The following is a 14,044-nucleotide window of genomic DNA, read 5'->3' as shown; positions in this document are numbered from 1 at the left end:
TTTCTCTCTCGATTCCCTCTGAATTTTCTTTCATTTCTCTCTCTCGATGCTCTCTCCTTTCTCTCTCGATTCTCCCCCCTTTGTTTCTCGATACTTTCTCTTTTCGCTTGATTCTCTCTCAATTCTCTTTCGATTCTCTCTCATTTTTCTCTCATTTCTCTCTGATTTCTTTCTCAATTCTCTCCCATTTCACTGTCGATTCTCTCTCATTACCCTTTCAATTCTCTCTCATTTTCACCCATTTTTCTCTCTTATTTCCCTCATGATTGTCTCTCATTTCTCTCCCATTTCCCTTGCGATTATCGCTCAATTTTTGTAATTTTTCTCTCAATTCTCTCTCATCTATCTTCCATTTCTCTCACATTTCTCTCTGGATTATCGCTGGATTTCTTTCTATTTTTAGTCTAGTTCATTTTTCATTTTTCTCGCAATTCTCTTTAAATTATCCCTTAATTCTGTCTCATTTCTATCGATTCCTTCTCGATTCTTTCTCATCTCTCTCAATATATTCTTTCAATATGCTCTCACATCTCTCTTGGATATTTCTCATCTCTCTTTCGATTCTCTCTCATTTCTCTCTTATCAAATAAAACATCAAAACAAATCGACCAATATATCCCAATATTTCTATATTTTAGTCAGAAACTTCAGCTACGCGATAAAGTAAACATACAAACCTTCCCAGAAAAAATGTCTGCTGCAGCCCATAAAATATTCAACAGGATGCAGGCCCTTCTAACTTTGCCAATAAACCGTAAACTGTTATTTCTTCCTCGATTGCATCGAACAGCTTGATTTGTGCCTCCATACCGATTGTTCGATCCCGACCCGAGGCGGGACCAAAAAATTTGGCAAGGCAAAGACCACTTGCGCTTGCGGTCACACTGTAATTGAAATCCTTCAACGAGCGACTGTGCACGGCACCGGCCCGCTCATACGAAGAAAATCTCAACAACAAACCGAGCCAAGTTTGCATAATGATCAAATTCATAAAATACTTTTCCACTACCCACCACCGTGCCATGCAAGGGCGCTTTGTTCGGGGTGGTGGCGTGGGCGCAAATGTCAGGTCAAACCGAAAGTCAAGGATGGTGCAGCGAACCGAATTCGCCAGTTGGCTGCAATCCCGATTCCAAGAATACAAGAATCCACCCGGCAACAATGGAATCAGCGAAACGATTCACTGCTCCAGTGCGCATTCTGGCACCGGATTGTATACGGTGGACGATGGATTTTGGACCATCCGGGAGGGAACCGAAGTACGAGGCATCGCAAGTATCGTGGATCGTGTGGATTGTTGTCTGCTTGCTTGTGTCTGCCTGCCTGCCTACAATATCGTGCGGAAAACAACCGGATCCAAACAATGTCTTCTCCATTCACGGCCATAACCGGTACGTTGTGCCGTTCCTGTGTGTTTCCAGGGAAATGGGGAAATTGAACATTTGATTGAAATGTGGCCGGTGGATTGCTCGACCGTAGTGAAGGACGAGCCGCACCGCACGTTAGGTACGAATTTGTAACATTGTGAATAACAGGAGTTCTGGATGCCATACGGATAACGAGAGAATATTATACTGTACGTCTGCTCAAACTGGCCGTTTGCTTTGGAATGTAAATCTAGATTTAGCTAAACATACAGCACAACAAAACATCTGACACTCGATAAACGTATTACAATCAACTCAATTAGCTTACCTATTCATGAGCAGCGAACGATGGAGTTTCTGGCCTCTGCAAATAAAGAACGATAAAGAAAATTCAACAACACTTAATTAACCTTCGCTCTATACTGATTCTCACACAAGTCAAACAAACAGATCATCCGATCCGATTCTCGCCGTGTTCGTTAGGGCTGGAAATAATTACACAACAACCCAAAGAGCTGCTTGCCCCGGTGAAGAGTCGCCTTTGTGCTCGGCTGTTCCTCAAATAGCTTCACACAATCGAATCTAGGCCTGGCTGAGCCCTGCCTGGGATATCTCGTCCGTTGCCATCATTTGTAACCAATTATCCCCTATCATCATCAACATCAACCGATGACTCGAGGTGAAGGATGCTTTGCTGTGGGTAATATTTTTATCCTATCCCATCATATCCCATATGCTTCAGCCGATAAATATACACCTGCCAACATCTGGCTTCCGGGGCGGAAGGTTTTGCGTAAGGATATCTTTCGTTGAGCAGCTTCAAGTGAAGAAGAAAACAGGAAACCTTCCTTTGAATGATGATGGCACCGTGCTCTCGGGATGACGTCGGAATGCTGTGGCAATATTTTCTCTGCACCGAACCCCGAGCATGGTGCATGGTCCCGTCTGCCACCCGTTTGCTGCACGGGCGATAATATGAAAATAATGATGTTGTCATCTTCACGCCAAAATTACCATCAGGACTGCGCAGGAAATGATGCTGAAGGCTATACGAACGGAACGGCATGGTTGCCCGTGTTGCCAACCCAAACCCAAGAATGTCTGATAGATGACACAAACATACATCATCTCCACACCGTCCGGCTTTCTGCCTTGGCTGTAGGTGACAAAGCAACATTCAGAGCACAAACAAACACACAGACACACACACATGATGAACGTGAGCGTACCCCACGGCATGTCGGCGATGACATCCTGCAGCGGAACCGATCGGAAGAATATTGCCATAGGAAAAAGCTTCTACGATAGGATTATTATTAGCTGTGCTATCTCGACGCTGCTAGCCATGTTGACCACACCTGACACGATGCGAGCGCACGCATGCCCCATCATCATGAAGGATAGAGGACACACAAACAAGCAGGTTTCAGGTGTCGCTATTTACGGACAACTTCACTTTCGCTTGGGCTTAGATCAACGATGCGACAACATGGAACCGAACCGAAGGAAATTGTTTTCGTGTGAGAAATTCTACCAACCATCGATTGTCATTATCGTTGTTGTATGGTGGAGATGGTAGCTGCTCAACCTGAAGGCGTGAGGGAACATATTTCATACTGTTATGAGCATTTCCCCCCCCTAGAAACGGATGGAGTAAATTTATCGCTTTTTTACGCCAGTGTAATATGGGTGCCGCCCTATGAAGCTTGATGCCTCAGGAAAGCTAATTCAGAAGAAAAGTTTTGTATAGCTTTAGTTCTTTGTGAATTTTTCAGATCGTCACTCTTACCAAATTTATTTAATAAATGGATTAACTTGATCCCAATTACTGTAAGGCAGCAGTGGAGGAGCTTGTGGAGAAAGGAATTGATTAGTTTGTTCCATTTTACAATAATAAGCTCTATAACCAATACAATTTATCAAACTATCGTTGAGCTTGTCACGTCATGAAATTAGAACCAAACGATCCTTCCCATAAATTCGAAATAGGTCGTGCATATGGGCAGAGGCGACGTAGTAGTCCCAGAACGAGATGGAGTGATGGTGTTGAACCGTCAGCAATTTTTGGAATAGCAATCAACGGACCTAAACCGAGGCCAATATTGAGGACTGCTCCGGCAGCGCTCTGTAAGTTAGTAAATTGCTCTACATTGATTTTCGACCGAAATGCGCCTGTTGGTATGCAACTCCTATCACAAATCATACTAACAACTTAGAGACAATCATGGTTGCTGCAGTTTTGTTTTTAAGTGAACTTTCTATAACTTAGATTAAAAATAAAAAGGAAAACAGTAAATTCATATAGGAGCATAAATAGATGAAATAAAAAACGATTAAAAATACTGTGAAACGGAATATTTAAAAAACCCTTTTGCATACTTCCGGGCGTGGTAAACTCTTCCCGGTAAATAAATTATGAATAAAAATGCACAATCAAAAGACACGCCGACAAGCAGCATCTTATTTATCATCACCTTGAGAAATGTTGTGCCCGTTATTCCCACCATGCTCGCCCACCATCATCAATCCGGATTAAAGTTCGAACGAATTCTTGGCTGAACCGATAAATTCACAGCGACGTGAGAAATAATCTCAATAAATCTCGCCCACCGTGCGACCACCTGCAACTGACACGGCTGCCGTACGACGCCGTGGCACGTTCCCGGGGCCGTGACGCCCGTTGACAAAGAAACTCTTCTCCTCGCGAATCATCGCGAGTTGGTGTAGAACAAAAGAAAAGCTTGGAAAATGGGCTCCCCGTGTTTCCCGCTCCCGTGACGAATCTTTCAACAAATCGCTTTTAAGCATTCCTGTCGCGAAAATCCTAAGATTAGAGCAGGATACGCCAACGCTGAAGCGCGCACACACACACACACCGCGTCAGCAAATGTAATCACACCCAACGAGGTAGTTATGAATTTTAATTTGAATAAATTTTTCATTAGCCAAATTCGTAACGCCAACGTTAGTCATTCTCGTGCCGGCGAGTGGCATTCCCTTGGCAACCTCGCGCCTTCAATCTCGTTCGAACAAACATGTAACACTTGTGCAAGAAGATTCACCATCCCCAGTCGCAAGTCGGTGAGTACTTGATTTGAATCAAAACCTTAGCGCTTTCCTTCGACACACCGGTGTACGCCTGCTTGTTCGTGTTTTGTTCGCGAAATCGGAACGTACGTGAGTGGCATACACCGACTGCCCCAAGCGCGCTGTGCAATGGGACGAGCATTACGCGGATGTGATTGTCACCATTTCGCTTTGCGATTCTACGGATGTGCTCATAATCAAAGAAAAGGGGAAAAGAAGAACCGCACCGAACAGATAGCTGACAGCGACCAACAACGCACTGCACTGATGGCGTCGGGAAATGGCTTTCGGATCAGATCACGTCATCCAAGGTGTCGGCATCGCGGAGCATCCGGAGAACCGGCGGTTCCGGAGATTGAACGATGAAATCCGGACACCGAAAGGATCCAATAATCTTGTTTAACTGTCTCGTCAGGGCCTGGCCGAGATGTTCGCCGTGCCGCTACAGCCGGATCGAGTCCGTTGCGTTGCGTTCGGGGGCGAAGATTTCGATCGATTGAAGTCATCGAACGGAGAACGGCAAAAAGTAGCTACCATCAACGTCGATTCACGGGCGCCAACCATTACAGAAAACCGGGTACCGAACGCCCTTATTCCGGTCACGAAATTCAACCCTGTTGAGCGAGCAAACTCGGGCCACCGACCCAGAGCTTTGAGCTCTGTTTATGTTTCTCTTAACCATCTCCAACTCGAATCTGGGCTCTTTCACTCCGAACCAACATAAATTATTGCTATCCTATCATCGGAAATCTGAGGAAGATTTCTTCAGAACATTTGGGGCAACTTCCAGCGAACACCACTCGGCCAATTCGCACAAAATTCTCAAAATGAAACCCACCACCATACTGGCCCCATACTGGCAGCCAAAATTGTCTTAATTAAATTTGCCCTAATTGTAGAAAACACATTTAACCGGAACGGTTCTTTTTTTTTCCCGTGTAGCACTAACTTAATCAAACCATTATAAGTTAGCTTTCGGTGATGTTGTGGTAGAGCGGGCTGCCTGAAGTCCGGAATGAAATAAAACCCGTACAACTCCCCCCACACACACAACAGAACTGGTTCCGAAACACCCGAAGGCTGCTTCGTGCCTTGAAACTGCTGGAATGGAACAAGATTTTCTACTTAAAACCACTACCACAACCGTTGGCGCTGTTGTATGAGTGACAAAGCCACGCCAGACATGAATGCAACGTCGCAACGGATCGTGGTGATGAAGTGTTAAAAGGGAATAGAAAATTGGAGCTGAGAGGTTTTTTTTTTCCTTATGTCAATATAGTTGACGGAGGAATATTGTCATTGGGATTCGTGGCATAAGCTTCAGGGAATTTTGTTTAAATAGCGTTAAGGAAATTAGTTCTCGTTTCATCTAGAGGAATTGCTATTTTACTAAGTAATTATAACAAAACCTCGTTAATTATACCGGCTTAAATTGTTGTGTACGAGGTTAAGCCTTCTTTCATTCCAATAGGACGAGGTACGTGGCAATTATTTCAACAGTATTGGTATTAACATCAATCCTCCTTTTGAAGCCTTGCGGATTGCCTATATATAGGCACTAAATCCGTTCAGACCTACAGGATTAAACAAGTCGGATATGACCTCAACTGCAACAGTTTTTCTAGTTAGTAATAACCTCAATTTTACCATTGCTACAGCCTTTATGCTTTTTCTTCTTCTTCTCTGCTTAGTCGGATAGACAACCAAGGAAGACCTCTCCTTACGGGTCTCGATACCCGAGCCTACCTTGAAAAAGACCGACTAATCTTCCACTACATCAAAGAACCTCCTTTCATTCCTCTTATACCATGCGAATTGCCTACCTCTAGGCGCAAACAGCTTCGTTTGGTAAATCTGGATTACGATATTCTGCCTCAGCTTAAAATAACTTAAAGCAGTGGCAAACTACTCGAACAATTCCGAAATGTTGGAAAATTTGGAACAAAGTGTCTCCGACCAAACACAAAAACCAACCGAAAACAATTCAACCTGTCAAAACAATGAGCCCAGCAGAGTAATGGGACATCTTCAGCGGGGAAAATTGTAGCCCCAATCCAAAATTAATGATGCATCAGCAGCTTCTCAAGCTGTTGCTATCCATTTCACCTTCACCCGGGAAGAATCTTGCTGACTACAGCAAACATAATCAACAGGATTATCACCGTGTCCAGCAGTCCAGTGGGGTGGCCGACTGTGGGGCAAACTGGCGAAAGGAAAACTGCTTGTGGCGACACATTCCTTCCAGCACATACCGGCCAGCTCACCGTAACTTCTTCACCTGGTGGTGCCAGTGATCCGGCTGATTGCCGAGCCTTTCGACCATAACGAGCTTAGACCGCTTGGTTTCACTTTGTCCACCGAGCGTCGTCCACCGACAGAACGGTTGTGCAAAGTGAGCTTGTCTAGTTCTTGCTTCTTCCTTGGGGGGATGTTTTTTTCTCCCCTCTTGCTTCGCTTTCCCACCCCGTTCTTCGTCTTCTTTTGATATCACGGTCGCCTTTGTCATCGTGCACCGTCAGCCATTGTGGCCGTATTTTCTATTTTGTATTCCATGAAAGGACACAACGGATAATCTTAAAGTCCTTGGAGATACTTACGGAGAAAAAGAGAGAGAGAGAGAACCAACTCCCGCACAGCTCTTTTTTCTTCCTACCCGTCCAATGTCTGTTCGTCGGTAGGTGCGTGGAAAACCGGTAATCCATCGCCCGGCGGTCGCAGAACCATTGTCCTGCCTTCAGGTGGCTTTTCGCCACCGTGCACACCGATCTCTTTATCCAATTTGTTATCCTTTTTCCTTTCACTCGGTTCTGTCGGTCCCACACGTCTGCCACTTTTGGAGGTTCGTCGTCGGCTGATACAAAAACCCCCGCTAAGCTATACCTTCAAAATAAGGAGTTTTCGAGGTACACCTTGTCAGAGCTGAGGACGAATCAGCGAGATCCAATCGAGCAGACATTTGCGCATCTTTCCCATCATGCACGTTCATCACAAGTCAGCGTGTCAGCCGGTTCTCTCTCTCACTCTCTCTCACCGACACCGTAACGCTAGACATCATCTGCTTAATCCGCTACTAATCTGTAAGCTGAGCAGATTGAACGAAATTGAATTCTGCGTCCACATCACTTTCTCCCGTTCAAAAAAAAATAAGAAAAACTCGCCTTTGATGGGTTGATTTTTCACTGAAACAAACATCGCGCCTTTTGGACTCCCTTGCAGAAAACGTTGTCAAAATGTACGTCAAAACACGATAACGGAACCTAATAACTGAGACCATTTCCATTTCCAAACACTTTAATAAGAGAAAAGCTCCCTTAACGAGCCAATGCTGTTATGTGACACCGAAATAGTTCGACTGAAATGAATTTTTCCCCCATGGAAAGGGATTTGTCAAGCGGAGACGATCGTTCTAGACGAGGTTTTCCATTAGCATACAAACACCTCCGGGCCGGATCGTTTGATTGGGTGGTGAAATCATTTCGCAAAAGCTCTCTCCCAAGCATACACACACACACACATTATCATATAGATTTTTGGGACCCTTGACGCACCACTGATGGAGCGATGTGCTAGCTGGAAGAAAAACCCCCCGAAGCTCATTCTGCAACGGCGAACAACATTTTCTCGCACACAATAATCACAATCTAGGGACGACAACACATCCCAGCAACCATTCGATCTGTGTTGGTAGCACGCACTAATTTCCCTGCACAACCATCGGGTGTGCTTCACGAGAATTGGCCGGAAACGTGGGATACATGAATTCCAGACATCCAAGAAGCGCTGCTTTGGCCAATTTAATGTAACGCTTCCCCACCCCAAAGAAAAAAAGGTAACGCCTCCTATACCAATATTGATTTTCCGATCCACTCACACAAACAGTTTTCCCTCCCCCCAGGGTTACATGTAGCTTGGCGATTGGAACAGCAAGGTGCTTTTAGTGGGCCTCCGTAAAAAAAAAACACGCACAGAACAACACCGGGGAGGAAAAACATTTGTTTGCGATGTAAAGATGGACGATTTTGCCGACGGAATTCATAACAAATTTTGGGATGGGAAAATTATTTCTTCGGATGTGAGCTCTCTCCCTACCGAACGAAACAAAAACAACAGCCATGCTCGAAACGCCCTGTTTCGCCACTTTAAAGCAGCTTTCGCCTGCTTCGGTCTCGGTCGAGCAACAACCGATGGAGACGCCTGGTGCTTAGTGATTCGGAACGGACATTCATTGTGTTTGGGTCGGCGCACGTCGCAATTCTTTTATGCGTTTATGAATCACCATCTTACGCATAACATTAAACACACTTTAAGCACTTTTGTTCTATTTTTTTTTCTTCCCTCAGGGCGAAAATTCAAACTGAACCGACAACTCTGAAGCTGTAAGAAAGGGAAGCAATGTACAGCTGGGACGAGTACGATCGAAATAGATTATTGAACAAACGCTTCTTCTACCACTGTACTCCGAATGACCCCCGTTACAACACGTGCCATCCTTCAACTTCACATTTTCAACGCTAAGCATACGTCCATTACTGGGTAATTCTGTTCGCTTAGTAAAATTTCATTTACGCCATAAAAGATCGGCCTGGCGCGAGCGCGCTCTCTCTCTCTCGCTCTTCTCGGTGTTGCTTTTCCGATCTTCGTACTGGTGACGTGCTAAATAGCACTACCCACGAACTGGAGCACGTTTTTCGCTTCGTCTTGCGCGTGTTTTGGCGCTTCCTTACAATTCATTTAACAGCGTAAAAGCTGTTACGACTGAGCGATTTGTTTTATGCGAGCAGATAATCGCTTCTTAAGGACGTAATGTCTTTTAGTTGCTTTTCACTGTAGCAAAACACGCACTGTACGGTTTGTAATAAAGTTAAATTATTTGCCATCGCAGTACACTCTTTCATCTTTGTACCATATTCGCCCAATTACAGCTTTCTTGGCTGCGTATTGCTACTAGGCAACGTAAACTTCCACAGAACCGTTGCCAAACAACTGTACCTGCTGACATTGCCCTCGGGGTAAAACGAAGCGAAACGACTACACCGACTTCACAAGAAACGATGGCGACAAATCTGAACCGTGGTACCGAGCCTAGACATTCCTCATTAGGAAGTCGTTCGTGCCAGAATGGTAAAGCACAAAACAAACGCTATCGCAAACAGTTTACAATTGCTAACAACATGATCATCTGCGAGACACGGGACGGGCCGCTCGATTTCTCGTCTCGTTCAAAGACGTGGTCCTCGGGTCGACAGTGTGCGCCGGCAGGTCCTATACCGTCATTCATAATTGATAAGCAGAATATTTACCTCATCCACATCCACGGGGCACCCAAGACGCACTGCAGCAGACTCCTAGGAAACTAGGACAACCGAACACCTATTGTGAATGTGTGTGCGAGTTTCCTTTTCTGCTGCCTGCAATTGCCTGCGAGGGCTTTCCCTTTCATTCCGCACGGTGGTTCCCTTCGATTGTGTACTTCGAACCAAGCGACAAAGCATACATAAACATATTTTCATTAAACCATTCCGCCCTAGGGACCGATGGCCGAATGCTGTGCCAGCTACCTTTTCCACCGACCGTTGTTGGCTTTTCTAGCAGGCAGTCGGCTTTCTTCACCGTCTCTCTCTCTCTCTCTCTCTCTCTCTCTCTCTCTTTCGCTTCTTCCTTCACCCTACTCAGAAGTCCCTTTAGAGAGTTACGAAGCAGTTCATTTTCAACCCCGTGTAGCTCTGTAGCCCGAAACTGAATAAATAACGACCCCAAAACCATATGGCCGGGTTGCTGGTTACTGCATCGAGAAAGGAACCTCAATCGCCCTCATCGCCGCATTGACCAGCCAGAGAAAACAACACACACACACAGCTTTCCATCTCCTCCATCGGAAGAACTGATTCCGCACAAACGTAACCCGAGGGACGGAACGGAAGCTACTTCAATCTTGGATGGGAACGGAAGAAACGGTTTCATTTTCCCTTTCTTCGGTTCAGGTTCGGTACACGCACTTTAGCTTATCCCGGGAGCTGTAGACTCAGACCGTGATTGTTATGGCACGCTTGTCAAGCGGTAAAAGCCACATCATAATGCTTGTTGCAGTACACGTGACGCGTTAGATTGGAGCTGATGGACTTACGGACTTACGGATAAATCTTGTGCAGTGCACTGTGTGGCTCGTTGTGATAAATGCATGTGCATGGAGTTGCATAAATGAGTTACTGTACGTGCGCATTACAAAATGAATCTTCCAGACAAGGACTAACGACTTGTACGATGAGATGAAGCGGTTAATCAAACTATAGATGGTATCATGGTTACAGGTAAATGCGTGCCTTCATCTGTTACGTTAGTCATTCTTCTGTCTTAGCCAACTCAATGGGGATAAAACAGACTCAGAAGGGATTCTAATAGCTTGAATGTCAGGTGAAATCCCCTTAACGCAAACTGTTTTACGTTGATCCTATAATGTATACATCCGTACCTTTTAGCATAATAAAGCAAGATTCAACTGACAACTTGGTTTCGAAATTGAGCCTTCCGAAGATCAATTCTCCGAGTCGTATTATGTGTATAAAAACGTCAGACAATAATAAAGCATAATCGGATAATTTTTCCTCATTCATCCAATATGTATATCCAGTGTACAACTGAATCTGGATTGAAGTCTTAAGAATTTTACTTGAGAACCGCGGAATAAACAGAAGAGAAAAAGCCTGTAGCCTAATGGTAGCGACTCCGACCCTTCGAACCTCAGACCCGTGGATCGCATCCCATCCAAATCTTTCCATCGTAACAGGGACTTATCCGGGATGCTCTACCAATTCGTTAGGATATTAAACCCTAAAGTTGAGTTAAGTTCTTCAGAGTATTCCATCAATATTTTCCTGAAATATTCGCTTCGTTAACATTTTTATTGACAATGGAAAATGTTGGAGAACTTGGACGTGTATTTAAGAATCTTTCAGCTTTATTATGCACTTGTTATTCGAGGCCTTCCTTCTTTTCCTCAGAGATAAAGTTAGCTTCTTCTTGCGTTTCTTTTTTGGCTCTGCAATATCAAGAGATGTTAGCCTGCCATTGCCGACTTTTTTGTCTTGATAGCCGATCTTTATGGGCGGTCCGGTGGCCGAGGAGACAGCGGCGTCAGTCTTCACACGGCAGGGCCGGGGTTCAAATCCCATCCAGACCGCTTCCCCGTACGTAGGGCTCACTAATTTACTACCGGTAAAATTAAGTCACAGAAAGCCACCAATGGCCGGCCGAGACCTCTCGAGGTTGTAGTGCCCAGGAAAAAGAAGAAGAAGCCAATCCTTAATAGCTGTGTCCATACGAGAAGACAACCCGAACGAGATATCACACCAGGTCGTTCCGTTTGAAGCCCGAATCAGCTAGCACCTCGGACACCGAATAGCCCTCAATGTTATTCAGATATTATAAGCAGCAAGACGTGTTATAAAAAAGTCTAGGCTTCAACATGCAGGCCGTTAAACCTCTCGGCCCCTTTTAATAAACTCATTTGGAGACAATAACCCTTGAACTTCCATCCACCATTTATTCTGTTTTTAGCTCTATATGTAAGAAAGCGTTACCTGACCTATGCTTACCACGTAATGATGATATTTTACCACAGGGTCCTGGGATTTTACTTCTTTTCCCTGGGCACTACAACCTCAGTCATCCTTGACTTGATTTATCCATAGCGATACAACCAGTCCTTCAAAATCCTTACCAGGCAACTTTGAAGTCACCCATGGTTATTGCAGTCTATTACACATTTTAATATCACCAACTCAATGGACGTACAACATCAAATGTATTCCGAACACTGATTTCATACAAAGTTTCCCATTCATTGCCAGAGCTTCAACCCCATCTGTGAAGCTGGCCAAAGTTTCGCTACATGGATACACCTGCATCACCGCCTAGAAAGTATTTTCATTAAAGTATGTATTTAAATCTGCATAAAAATACCACTCTGCGCCAGCTTTCCGAACCGCCCGTTAAAACTTTGCGCTCATGTGCTTTTAATTAAATTTTACATCATCAACTTCCCGGCACTGCTGCATCGAGGCGACCCATCATCATCATCATCATCGTCGTCGGTAGGGGAGCCTCATTTACAGTGCGCTGAATTGGGGATGGTTCAGTTCTTAATTTTTATGTGTAATCTCGTTTCTCGAAACAAATAAGCTCAATGCGAATAGGGTACACCGATTCGTCCTGCCCTTCGCAGTCTGGGCCAGGTGATCTGGTTCACCATCGTGTCACACTTAACGTCTTAACAGCAAGCGAACACTTAACTACTAACCGTACACCAAGTTGGAGAGGGCGAAAGTTTTTCGGCAAATTTAATTACACACTCCCACATTCATCATCGCGACCGGATGAGGTCAGGCATTTTTTGGGGAGGGAAAGTTTTTCCTGCTGCTATGGAAAAGTAACGTGGAACATCGCTCGTTTACTACAGCGATTCATTATTGCCCGTTCCCGACCTGGTGCTCGCCGAACAGCGCAGTCATAAATCGGCTCTGCAGTCGATTTGCCTTTTTTCCCCCTCTTAGTCTTGTAGCGCATGTCTGTCGGCGTGGAAAAGCGGGTTGGAAAAAAATCCCATAAAATGTAAATGAATCTTTTCCCTGTTTTGTGTTCCCTCCTTACGATTGTTTTTGCCATTAATCAAATGCAAGTACACATGTACCTACCGATCGGGCTAGCCACCCATTTGAACTGCTACTATCTTGATGGAAAATCTTCACCTTCGATAATCAAATAATTTTCTCTCTGTCTCTCTCTCTCTCTCTCTCTCTGTCTGATTTGTTTTCCTTTTTCGCACCCAAAGCTACTCAAACTAATGAAAGTAATACATCAAAACAGCACTTCCGGACAAGGGCGCACCCACCCCACCCCGGGGGCGTTAATTTTGAAAGAGATTTGTCATCCAGATTAGCACTGTCACGGTCAGCGACAGGCCCGCAAAACCTGCAACATTAAACCGATCCGTCCGGCGCGGTTGCTCGGAAAAACCTTCCGAGGTGACTTTGCAAGCCTGGAACCTGGCCTGGAAAACAAACGACCGTCGCAATGGTTTCATCCGTGCCCGAAAAAGGTTGTTAAATCTTTCGTGTGAAAAATGGATGTCATTATGCTCTTCGTTGCTTCGCTGTCGGGTGAGTCCGGGGTAACCCTTAAGTTAACGCTTCCATTTTTATGATCCACTTCTTGTAGCTTTTTTCGCTGCCCCTCTCGCTATTCAGTTGCTCCAGACATCATGAATTTATTTCCCAAGATAAACACCAGACTGTGGTGGGGCTAGAGAGGAAACGAAAAAAGGGAAGCATAAAATTTATCACGTTGCATTGGCAAAAAAAAGAGCTCGGAAGGTCTGCTCGAACTCGAACAGCAAATAACAACACAGCAAAGATCCTTTCATCGGTTTGTTTAATATTTTCGTTCATTTTCACAAACTAACTGCGCACGAAAGCTCTGTGAGGTCGAGCGAGCCCGGCAGCAGTAACTTTACCTTGGGGAATCCCGTCCCGAATCGGTTTTCTGTAAATATACAGGCATATATTGAAAAGTTTCATCAGATCAACCGTAGGAAG

At 44.8% G+C, this 14,044-nt stretch overlaps 1 protein-coding gene across 3 annotated transcripts in view; it reads right to left on the bottom strand.

Moving 5' to 3' along the window:
- LOC118515265 overlaps positions 1-14,044 on the bottom strand; it is a 55,679-nt gene that overhangs the window by 28,697 nt on the left and 12,938 nt on the right. For all 3 annotated transcript variants that reach the window (XM_036061953.1, XM_036061951.1, XM_036061952.1), the window contains one exon: positions 1,696-1,731. The gene's annotated coding sequence lies outside the window, so the exon portion shown is untranslated. The remainder of the gene's footprint in view (positions 1-1,695; positions 1,732-14,044) is intronic.

This window comes from Anopheles stephensi, unplaced genomic scaffold (assembly GCF_013141755.1).
Source record: "Anopheles stephensi strain Indian unplaced genomic scaffold, UCI_ANSTEP_V1.0 ucontig124, whole genome shotgun sequence".
Lineage (NCBI taxonomy): Eukaryota > Metazoa > Arthropoda > Insecta > Diptera > Culicidae > Anopheles > Anopheles stephensi.
This window is presented reverse-complemented; position numbering and strand designations above follow the sequence as displayed.